This window comes from Eleutherodactylus coqui, chromosome 10 (genome assembly GCF_035609145.1).
Source record: "Eleutherodactylus coqui strain aEleCoq1 chromosome 10, aEleCoq1.hap1, whole genome shotgun sequence".
Taxonomy (NCBI): Eukaryota; Metazoa; Chordata; class Amphibia; order Anura; family Eleutherodactylidae; genus Eleutherodactylus; species Eleutherodactylus coqui.
The window spans coordinates 99,341,127-99,352,161 of NC_089846.1; the positions used below are offsets into that span (position 1 = coordinate 99,341,127).

At 46.5% G+C, this 11,035-nt stretch overlaps 1 long non-coding RNA gene across 1 annotated transcript; it reads left to right on the forward strand.

Annotated features, from left to right (window-relative positions):
- Nucleotides 1-7,892: 7,892 nt before the first annotated feature.
- LOC136579792 (uncharacterized) lies at nt 7,893-10,250 on the forward strand. The gene is made up of 3 exons (XR_010786922.1): nt 7,893-7,976; nt 8,417-8,467; nt 10,001-10,250. It is a non-coding gene; the product is annotated as an uncharacterized lncRNA (long non-coding RNA).
- Nucleotides 10,251-11,035: the final 785 nt, after the last annotated feature.

Below are 11,035 nucleotides of genomic sequence, written 5' to 3' on the forward strand. Positions count from 1 at the left end.
TACTGTGGTGTCACTCTCTGTTTGTGGACATCTATGGTGAAGTCGCACGTTGCACTTGTATTGTAGAGGCCTCTTTGACCGTTTCCATTGATCTGAATGGGGATGTTCTGGAGCCGAAGCATGGGTTTCTGCAGGAACCATTCAGATCAATGGAAGAGTTGTAGAAATGTCTGCTGCATGTGAATATTCACTTTAGGCTGGAATCACAAGCCGCTTCTTGTGAGTTTCCATGCACTTCTTTTGAGCAAAAGCCAGAAATGAAAGCATGGGGGCTGGAGAATATGAAGCATGTCTGCGGTACAGCGGCTGCCCTCCGGCTCCACTTTGGTCCAAAAATTGCTTGTGTTTCCACCCTTGGCGTCTGTTCACATATAGTGCGGATGGTCCATAATGGAAAATCTGTATTATTTCCACGTCAAATCCACACCATTGGTACGGATGTTGATCTGCAGCTAATTTCATTTTTTCAATAGAAGGGCCGCCCTCAGCTGTGGCTCGGCAGAAATAGTGTAGATTTAACGTGGATTTACTGATGCGAACAATCTGCACCATTTTCCTCTATTTGTGCACATACACTTTGGCACCTTTCACACTTGTCGAATATTTCTGTAAGGCCTCCCTCACGCAGGCGTTTTTGTACAGCGGTTAGTGCTGCCTTTTCATCGCTGCGCTAAACGCTGTACGACACTCCCATTCATTTCACTGGGGCTGCTCACGCGTCTTCAATGCTGCACATTAACAGCGATGTATGTTCTATCTTTGGCCATTTTCAGCTCTGCGTCGCTTGTTGAAATGAATGGGCAGCGGTTTCAGTGCTCCTGAACATGTGGCACAACTTGGAACCGTGTTTTTGGCAGAGCTAAATGCAAGCGCTAGCTGCACTACCTAAAAAATAAATAAATACTCCCCTAGCTCGCGCTGCCGGGGTCCCAGCCCCTGTTCTCCGGGCAGGCGGCCGAGCACTTGTCAAGCCGACAAAGCATCTATTGCTAGTGACGGGGATTGAAATACCAGTCTCCCAGCGAGAGATTGCTGTGATTGGTGCATCCAGCGCCGACTCTGATTGGTTCAGAAGTGTCAGCTCCACCGATCACAGCTATTCAATGAATGGCTGTGATTGGTGCATCCAGCGCTGGTTGTGATTGGCTGAGCCTGCTGACACGCAGTGGGCTCAGCCAATCAGAGCAATCTCTTGCTGGAGGCGAGGTCTTCAAGCCCTGTCATTAGCAAAATATTCTCTGTCGGTGATGACAAGTGCCAGGAGCTCCGGAGAACAGCGGCAGGGACCCGGATAGTGCCAGCGAGGGAAGAATTGATTTTCTATTTTATTTTTTTAAGCATTGTATGCAATAAGTGACTGTGACAATGAATCGGAAACCATAAAGGTGACCTCTGTATATACTGGCTTCACTGCAGTAGACAATTGGCTCCTGTACGGTAAGTCATTGCGCTGAGAATGTAAATGAGACACAACGGGGGCTGCACTATAAAGCATGTCCTTCGGCACCAAAAAGCTGCTGAGTGTTCCCTGTGGATGAAGCAAGGCTTGGGCTACATTTACACGGGTGAGTGCGATATCGCACTTGCCAATGTGCGGTTTTCATTAACCATCCTCAAGCGCATGTTTCACGTGCATCAGATCACAAGCGGTTCCCATTGAGTTCGATGGGAAACCACATTGCATGGCATGCAAGGGCCAGGCAATGTCTTCTAGGCTGGGTTCACACGGGGCGGATTTGCTGCGGAACTTCTGTGCGGAATTGCGCTGCAGTGGATCCGCCTGCGGCCGCTAATCCAGTGATTAGCCAGCCATGTGAATGAGATTTGTCAAAAATCTCGTCCACAGGGGACGGCCAGTCCATTGCGGCGCTGCAGTGTGGATTTCCCAGCCACAGCATGCCTATTTTTTCTTGTTTCCATTGCGGCCACGCTGCACTCTATGGGAGCGCCAGCCGCAACGGAAAAGCATGAGGCCAAGCAGCTCCAAAACCCGCAGCTAAGTGTCGCAGGTTTTGAAGCTGCGCTTTCCCGGCAGAAATCTTGCCGTTTTTCGCTGGGGCAAAACCCCAAGATTTCTGGTGGGATTCCGCCCTGTGAGACCCAGCCTTAATGTTCCATTGAATCCAATGGGCAGGATCCACTGGGAGAGGTCTGATGGTAGAATCGCTGCAGAAAGTACAAGTCACGAGGGGATTTAAAAAAAATAAATAAAAATCTTCACAGATATTTTCCATGATGAATCCACAACGTTTTTGGAAAATGCTGTGGATTCTGCAGCCTGTCTTTTTATGCTGAATCCAACCCTAAGGCTGTGTTTACACAGGACGGATTTGCCATGGAAATTCCGTGTAGAATTTCTGTGTGGCAAATCCGCCCGCAGCTCTTAAACCCGGGATTAGCCAGCCATTTGCAAAATCTCGTCCACATGGGGTGGTCAATCCGTCGCGGCAAAGCTGGATGGAATTGGCGATGTGGCGCAGAATTGACAGCTGCAGCCTGTTGCAGCCTCACTCCTCTCATTGGGGAGAGAAAGCCACAACGGAATGCCGGTGCGGGAAGCTGTGGGATTTCCATCCTGTGGGAACCTAGCCCTAAAATACAAAGGTTTAATTCTGCAGCTGTCCAGCAAGTTAAAGCGTGGTCTACAGCGATTCCACCATGTAGGAAGGCAAGCGAAGGTTAACTCCACAATATGGGGCCATAACTACTATCCCCATATTTCGCTCCCTGTAGACACCCAGAGTAGGGTCCCTCCATCTTTTGTAAGTTTGTTTGTCTTTCTGTTTTGTCAGCGTGTTCTGATTGGTTGTTTGAGTAGAAGAGGGAGGAGTTAGAGTAGTACGGTGTGTGGTCAGAGAAGGAGGTGCAAGCAGCAGAGACGGGCTTGTGCTCCTGCCGGGGCTAGGCCGTGGCTACGTCTCTGCTACGTTTGTTTCATCCAGGAATGAGCACAGGAGATGCTGCTTAAGAGTCGGTATGGGAATGCAAGAGCCGTACATGCCCCCGCTGAACTACATATATAGGGAAGCGCAGAAATCTTAACGCTAACGGCTAAAATGAGAGTGATATGAGAGACCGTGTAACCTAAGCAAGTGCCTTTCAACAGCTACTGAGGATGTGTGCGCTTCGGTTCGGCTATTGTCAAATGTGGTCTGAAAAGTAGAGTTCAGAAAACTTTTCCCAAGACTGTAACTTCCCGTTAAGAAGTACAAGGAAATTTGCCTGTATTGGAAAATCAAAGTTGGAACGTGAGTAAAAGAAAACCCGCGTGTCTCGGTTTTGAAAAGCATTTTTTTAGTGAACTCATTTATTCATCACAAGTAAGTGATGATGACTCTAGGGACACTGGTGTCACGATTATACCCCAGGACTGAATTGCAGTCATCAAGCCTGCTACAATCTTATCTCCCTTGCTAGTGGCTGAGCCGGGTTACGCTTCAGCCTTTGAGGAGAGGAGACAGTAGTGCCACCGTCGACCGCTGCCATCTTGTTCTCCCCGCTGATTCTTCGGCTGAAGGCCTGGTTCTCGGTCGATGTACTCCCTGCAATGTGAAAGCCCTGTGGATATGGGGTGTTTTCATGTGAAAACAACCATACATCACTTTGGGAATGGAAGGATCCTCCGGCGCGGCTGTCACAACTGCGGCAAAGGATTGTGGGGCTGCGATGTGAGAATGCAGCAAGATAGAACATGTCGCGATCTGTTTCTCGCATACAGCACTATGTGCAGACCGTGTGTAAATGTAGCTCATCCAACATCGTTTATGAGCAAACATGTTGTGCAACACCCCAGATGTGTGACCCCTGAAGAGCAGGGAGGGATAAGTGCTGATGTGTCACGGTGGCACTTACCAGGCTCTGGTCCTGGAGGGATGACACAGAACCAAGGCCAGTGTAGATTGCCAGCCAAGGTTCAATACTCCTTTGGCTGAGAGTGCCAATAAAGGGGATGAGGGTGCTTGTAGTACATATCAGTTGTGACGCCACCATTCATCTATGCAGCGGAGAAATAACACGGAGACTTGTGTATTGTATCTCGGGTCCTTAGGAACAGTTAAGGCCCGGTAAAACTTTATTTAAATAAACTTTGCAAAAAACGGTATAATTCACTTGTAGAAATTAGAGGCAGAAGCTCAGAGGTAGGGAGGATACACAGGAACAATACGGCCCTATAGTTCACATTATCTACATGTCACCGATCCTGGAAATTGGGTATACTCCGGAGGAGGTACACGGTAGGGGGCACTCTACAAACACTCTGGCAGACAAAATTACTTAAAGGGGTTGTCCCGCGAAACAAAGTTGGGGTATACACTTCTGTATGGCCATATTAATGCACTTTGTAATGTACATTGTGCATTAATTATGAGCCATACAGAAGTTATTCACTTACCTGCTCCGTTGCTAGCGTCCTCGTCTCCATGGTGCCGTCTAATTTTCAGCGTCTAATCGCCCGATTAGACGCGCTTGCGCAGTCCGGTCTTCTCCGTGTTGAATGGGGCTGCTCGTGCTGGAGAGCGCTCCTCGTAGCTCCGCCCCGTATGCCGATTCCAGCCAATCAGGAGGCTGGAATCGACAATGGACTGCACAGAAGACCTGCGGTCCACCGAGGGTGAAGATCCCGGCGGCCATCTTCGCAAGGTAAGTAAGAAGTCACCGGAGCGCGGGGATTCGGGTAAGTACTATCCGTTTTTTTTTTCAACACATGCATCGGGTTTGTCTCGCGCTGAACGGGGGGGCTATTGAAAAAAAACCAAAATGTTTCGGCGCGGGACAACCCCTTTAAGACGGCGGCTTAGCCTAGATATACCCCGCATAACATTCGCATGGGTGTACCTCTGTGTGGTGATCCTAATAACGGACGGCCGCACATGAAAAAGACGCTTGTGATGTGAATTGGTCCCTATATACAGAATTGTTTGGGGGGGGGGGGTTCTCTCACTCTGGGGGATTTAATAACTCACTCGTTTTCCCATGCGCTTCACATGTGGTAGGGATGTCTCTCCTCCATATTAGACACGTGGAAACCAAAGATGTCCCCCTGCGGTTTCTTCAGCTAATCAGGGAAGAGGGGAGATCCTCAGCTCCTCCATAGGGAGCCTCTCCTTTTCTATTTTCAATGCAGGGGAGCTCAAGGTGCTTCTCTGCATCACTGTGGGTCTCCAACAGCATGGGCAGATGGAAGATCATCAACCCACTCCACTCTCAGACACTCACATTTATCACCTCACTTGTACCACATGACACAGTAAGATAGATACATTCAGCAGCAGAGCTGACAGGCAATAATTTTAGGGGAGTTAACCCTTCAAACACTGCAGCTGTGCAACACACATACAGAAAATAGACATGACAGCTTTGCACAGTGTATCCACATAAGACATACGTATGACAATTATGGAGGGGACCAGGATGTTATTCAGGGACACTACAGTTGCACTGGGGCACTTTTGCGCATATGCTTGTGTGAAGGAGCCCTAAAGAAGTGAATAGGGAGAGAAGTCTCCTCCCAAGTGAGAGCGACACCCACCCCGGCCTTCGGCAGGTTCAGTGCTTCGAAGACCCTTAAGCCAAGACAGAGGTAGCCGCCATCACCACCGCTCTACATAGAGTGTACAAGAGACTACTTAGCTGCTGGATGTGACTGTAGGAGGCAACCGAAGATCACATAGCAAAATGTGACTGCAATCCATCAGGTCCAGTTTGTAGCAGCAATGCACATCCCATACCGAAGGTGGCCACCGCGCCAAAGAGTTACAGGTATTCCACATATGGTTCGCATTACCATTCTTTGTTTCTGTTGTTCAGCTCCATCCTAAAGAGCCAAACAGCAAAAAAAACGGAAGTACCGCACCTGGATGGCGCCAAATGGACCATATTGGCTATAATGGAGTCTGTCTTCCAGCATACAGGCAGACATTTTCCCAGATGACATATTTTGTCCAGGATTTAATGCTGAGTCTATGCTGCAGGCTCCAAACAGAACAGAAACGGATCGCATCATACCTTACATGCCTGGACTGTGAATAATCTGGGTGCGTCTCCAGTAAGAGGCGCAGTACTACTTACCGGCATCATAAGGATGAGTAATACGGCCGTGTGCACGAGGTCTTACAACGATGCTGCTTTAGGAAGTTACAGGCCTTCATGTAAGTAAAAAAAAGTTAAAAAACTCTAACAAAACGCAACCATGGATTTCAGACTTAGTTTTTTTTTTGCCATGTAAAAAAAAAAAAAAAAAAAAAAAAAAAATCGCAGCGGGAAAAATAGCGCCTACGTGACCGTTTTCGGTCACCAGTTTTATACGCCTCATGCAAAGATAGGTCTTGCCCTATCTTTTGACGTGATACGCAGCAAGCCGCTATAGACTTCTATAGGTGGGAGGAAGTTACCCTGCGTACAACGCCGGGAAAAGAAGACAGTTTCCATCACTTCAGCGGATGTTTTAACATTCCCGCAGCAGCGCTCCGTATGAATGGCATGAAATACACAAATAAAGATCAGGACTCGATCGCATCAAATCTTCATTCATGTGATTATACGGTGCAAACGTAAAAACGCATACGGTTGTGTGAAGGAGGCTTTATAGGAAGGACCCATTGTGGAACGTACCCAAAATCATCTACAACAAGATGCGGAGAGTCGCAGGGAAGACTACTAACCCATAAGAAGGCACGCAGTGAGATCACAGGAGCGTGGTGCTGATCATCAGGAACTGCGCCAATTCCTAGAGCAACCACACTGTGAATACTCAGCCTGCTTCTTCAATTAGTTAACCACATCACAGGGCGGGTGTGAGCGCTTTACCAACTCATTACATTAACGATCCTGGGATAGAAATCCTGTCTTTCCAGGTGGGAGCAGCTACAACAATACTGCTGACCTGCGCTGCAGGCAAGTACTACTATACCCATCATCTGGGACATGCCAGCCTGCTGCTATAGGGCTTGTGCGTTGGCGGTACTGTCCGTAAATGCTGAAACTGCCGTCTATGAGCGGCTCCACTAATGTTCTGACTTGGGGCTTTAACCCACAAATGGATGTGTGCTGTATATTTCAATCATCCATCCATATAGCCTTGGGGCGCCTACACATGCGCAGAATATTCTGTGAATTCGTATCTAAAGACACAGAAAATTCTGCACCAAAATCTGCGTGTCTACATGCTTGTTATGGAGCGTAAATCCACAGCGGCAGGTTAAGCTGCATCTTTAGGTGTGGACAGCGCAAATCTTCTGCTTGTGTGAAAGCATCCTTAAGGCCTCTTTCCCACAGGCTACAAAATCGCACGATTTTCTTGTGATGCGACTTCGGTACAAAACGCATTTAAGTGAGGACCATTGTTTCCAACGATTTCCTTCACATTAGCGGTGTTTTCTCTGATGCTATGTTGCTAGAAAAAATAAATAAATAAATAAATAAATAAAAATATATATATTTTAAAAATTGCAGCATGCTCTATACTGCTGCGATTTGCAATGTTTTGTAGCCCATGTTTCCCTATGGAGCCTTCTTGTTTATGGCATAGCACAAACTTGCGATTTTCATGCGATACATTTGTAACATTAAAAGCCGCCTGTTAACTTTCTCGTGATAACAGTGACGCAATGCAACAGTCTTCAAAAGAAAAAAAAGCATCACTGGCGCTACAAAATCGCGTGTACAAAGCTGCGGTGGCGCAGTGATTTTGTAGCAGCGATATCGCTGTTGCCCGTGTGAAGGAGGCCTTAAAGGGGAGCTCTTGCTGCTGAGAGCCGGTAATCCAGGACGCTGTGGCGCTTTTCTTGCTGTCATTTTCAGGAGAAACTTCCAGCTGTTAACAATCTTGCTCACACTTCTTGCAGTACCGCTTTTCACCACTCTGTTAGTAGGTATTTACAATAGACAGTAATGTAACAGCGCCACCATCGAGCAATAATCAAATCTCCTCTCCAATAACTAAGGGCTTCTTCAACCTCATCCAACCTTGTTCATGCGTAAGTACGTTGCGCTGCGTTTAGCGTTTTTGCGCACACGGGCATCTGAATAAGCCCTCATGAGAAGATTTATAAGTAATCTTCAGTTTCAGAAAGGGTTAACCTTTATTGCAGGTAAATAGCCGCAGTGGAAGATCCGGTTTATTTATCATTACTTGAGCACCGCTGATGTTTGTGTTTTGGTGCTGATTTCTGGGGTGCGCCTGGATTTGTGCTTTTTCTGATTTCTGAGCTGAACTTGCAGGGGCCACCAGTTCTCGCGTAATAGTGCCCCTGGGGTTATTTCAGTGTATTGCAGTTGGTGTGAGTTTATATCTTTGCTGTGTCTGCCTTTGTAACTACAACTCCCAGCATTCCCTGACAGTCTGCTACTGGCAGTGCATGCTGGGAGTTGTAGTTCTGCTGGATTGGCATCAGTTCTGCATTTATTGTTTTTGTAGATGGATATTCCAGACGGTGAAATGGAGGCTGCTGAGATGTCGGACAATGAGGTGAGGGTCTCCGCTGTAAACTCCCTGTACAGGGGTGCAGAGGTAGCAGTCACATCCGAGTCCTGGTGTCTGAGGGAGCCCAATAGCTGCTCTGTCAGTAATAAGTCAGCAGTATTACAGATGGCACATGGCGGTGGGTGGGTTTTTGCATTGGGGTCTATGGAAAGGATGGCACAATTTTCCATTCCCGGGGTATTCGGATACAGTCACATTGTGTGTCTGCAACCCATAAGCATCTATAGGGACGTGGGGATGTGCATGTGGGCGGCCCTGAAGGGGGTTGGCCATCCTATGGAGGGCATTTTTCGTGTGTCCTTTGGGTTTCACGTTGCGCTCACGTTTTTTGTTTTTTGCTGTGATGAGTGAATAAACCCTCGTATTGTGTGATATATATTATAACTAGCTGATATACCCGGCTTCGCCCGAGTTAATTTGGTACTGGTGTTTATCTGGTGTTCACACGGAAAACCTTATGAAGTCGTGGTTACTTTAGAGATACTGAGGAAAAACATATGTTCACCATTTTGCATGGTTCTTTGCGTTACCCAGGAAACACCACGGGGAGGTAACCATGTGACATTTCCTTTATATAAAATGACATCAAGAAGTGAGAGAATTAGATTATGTACGTAATATTTGGACGCTAATTCTTTTGCGCTTAGAATTAAATAATCGAGTTGGGACCCATTAACTTTTCCTATTTATGACATAATCAATGTTCGTGCCAGATTTCAAGTTTCTATGACATTGAGAAGTTAGAGAATTAGACATCGTACGTAAAATTTGGATGCTAATTCTTTTACGCTTAGAATTGAATAATCGAGTTGGGACCCATTAGCTTTTCCTATTTTATGACATAATCAATGTCCTTGCCAAATTTCAAGTTTCTGTGACATCGGAAAGTGAGAGAATTAGATTCCGTACAATAAATTTGGACGCTAATTCTTTTGCGCTAGAATTGAATAATCAAGTTGGGACCCATTAGCTTTTCCTATTTATGACATAATCAATGCTTGTGCCAAATTTCATGTTTCTATGGCATCAGGAAGTGAGAGTATTAGATTACGTACATAAAATTTAGACGCTAAATCTTTTGTGCTAGAATTAAATAATCGAGTTGGGACTGCTTTACTTTTCCTATTTTGGAAATAATCTATGCTTGTGCCAAATTTCATGTTTCTACGACATCGGGAAATGAGAGAATTAGATTCTGTACGTAAAATTTGGACGCTAGTTCTTTTGCGCTAGAATTGAATAATTGAGTTGGGACCCATTTACTTTTCCTGTTTTGGACGTAATCTATGCTCGTGCCAAATTTCATGTTTCTACGACATCGAGAAGTTGGAGAATTTTTGGCCAGTCAGTCAGGGCTTTCGTCTTTCGAGCCCCTCATTACACTCACACATCTATATAGATATATATAGATGTGTGAGTGTAATGAGGGGCTCAGGGATGAGGCATAGCAGAGAGACTCAGCCATTCCGAATGGAGATGGTGCTACGTGTAATCTGAGCGATGTTTTCATTGATTCAGGTCTCCGTAGATAAGAGCCGCCATCATCTCCTGGGCCCTGATAATCTCGATGACACGCTAGAATATGACGCTGCGGCCCCAGCGCATGACGAAGACTCTTCCTCTGAAGCCTTGGAATGAATGCTGTGCCATGATGCCCGGAGCAGCGCAGAATCTCCACCCCACAAGAGGGCAATGAGGCTGATAACACTGCGTAATAGAACAACGGATACCATTATTATCGTTCATATCTGCTAAGAATAAATTCTTCACAGAGAACTTTTACTGTCAGTTCAGTCTGTCCACATGACGCTACTGGGGGTCTCACACGAGAGGTGTAGCTATAGGTGGGCAGGGGTGTAGCTATAGGGGGCCCAGTGGGAGCGGTCAGGGTGTAACAGACAAAGAAATATGAACACTGGGACGTGTGTGTGTGTGTGTGTGCGCGCGCGCGTGCGTGCGTGCGTTATATCTAGATATCTCACATCGCGAATCCACCTTTCTCTCACTCCATTATTCTATATCGCGGAGTAATAAACACAGAGACTTGTGTATCGTACCTCAGGAACGGTTGAGACCCTGTAAATTTTACTTAGATAAACTTTGCATACAGGTACATTCACAGCAACAGTAGTTACAGGTAGAAGCTCAGAGGCTGGGAGGAGAAATACACAGGAACAATACGGCCTTATAGTCCATGTTATCTATATGTCACCGGTCTTCGACACAAAACATACTCCCGAGGATGCAAAAAAACAAGATCCTCTACACATACAATCTGGCGGGCAATTACTGAAGAAAAGGCTTAGCCTAAAAACATCCCGCACATCATCCGCGTGGATGTCACAATCACGTACCTCTGTGTGGTGATCCTAATGGCGGACGGCTACACAGAAAAAAAAAATAATGCCTGTAGTGTGAACGGTTACCTGTTCTAGTAAAACTGGGGTTTGGCGTGCTCTCTCTCTCTGTGCAGGACACATATATTCCACAACACTTCTGCTCGATTCAACCTAAACAACCAATCGTTGTGAATCGAGCAGAAGTGTTGTGGAA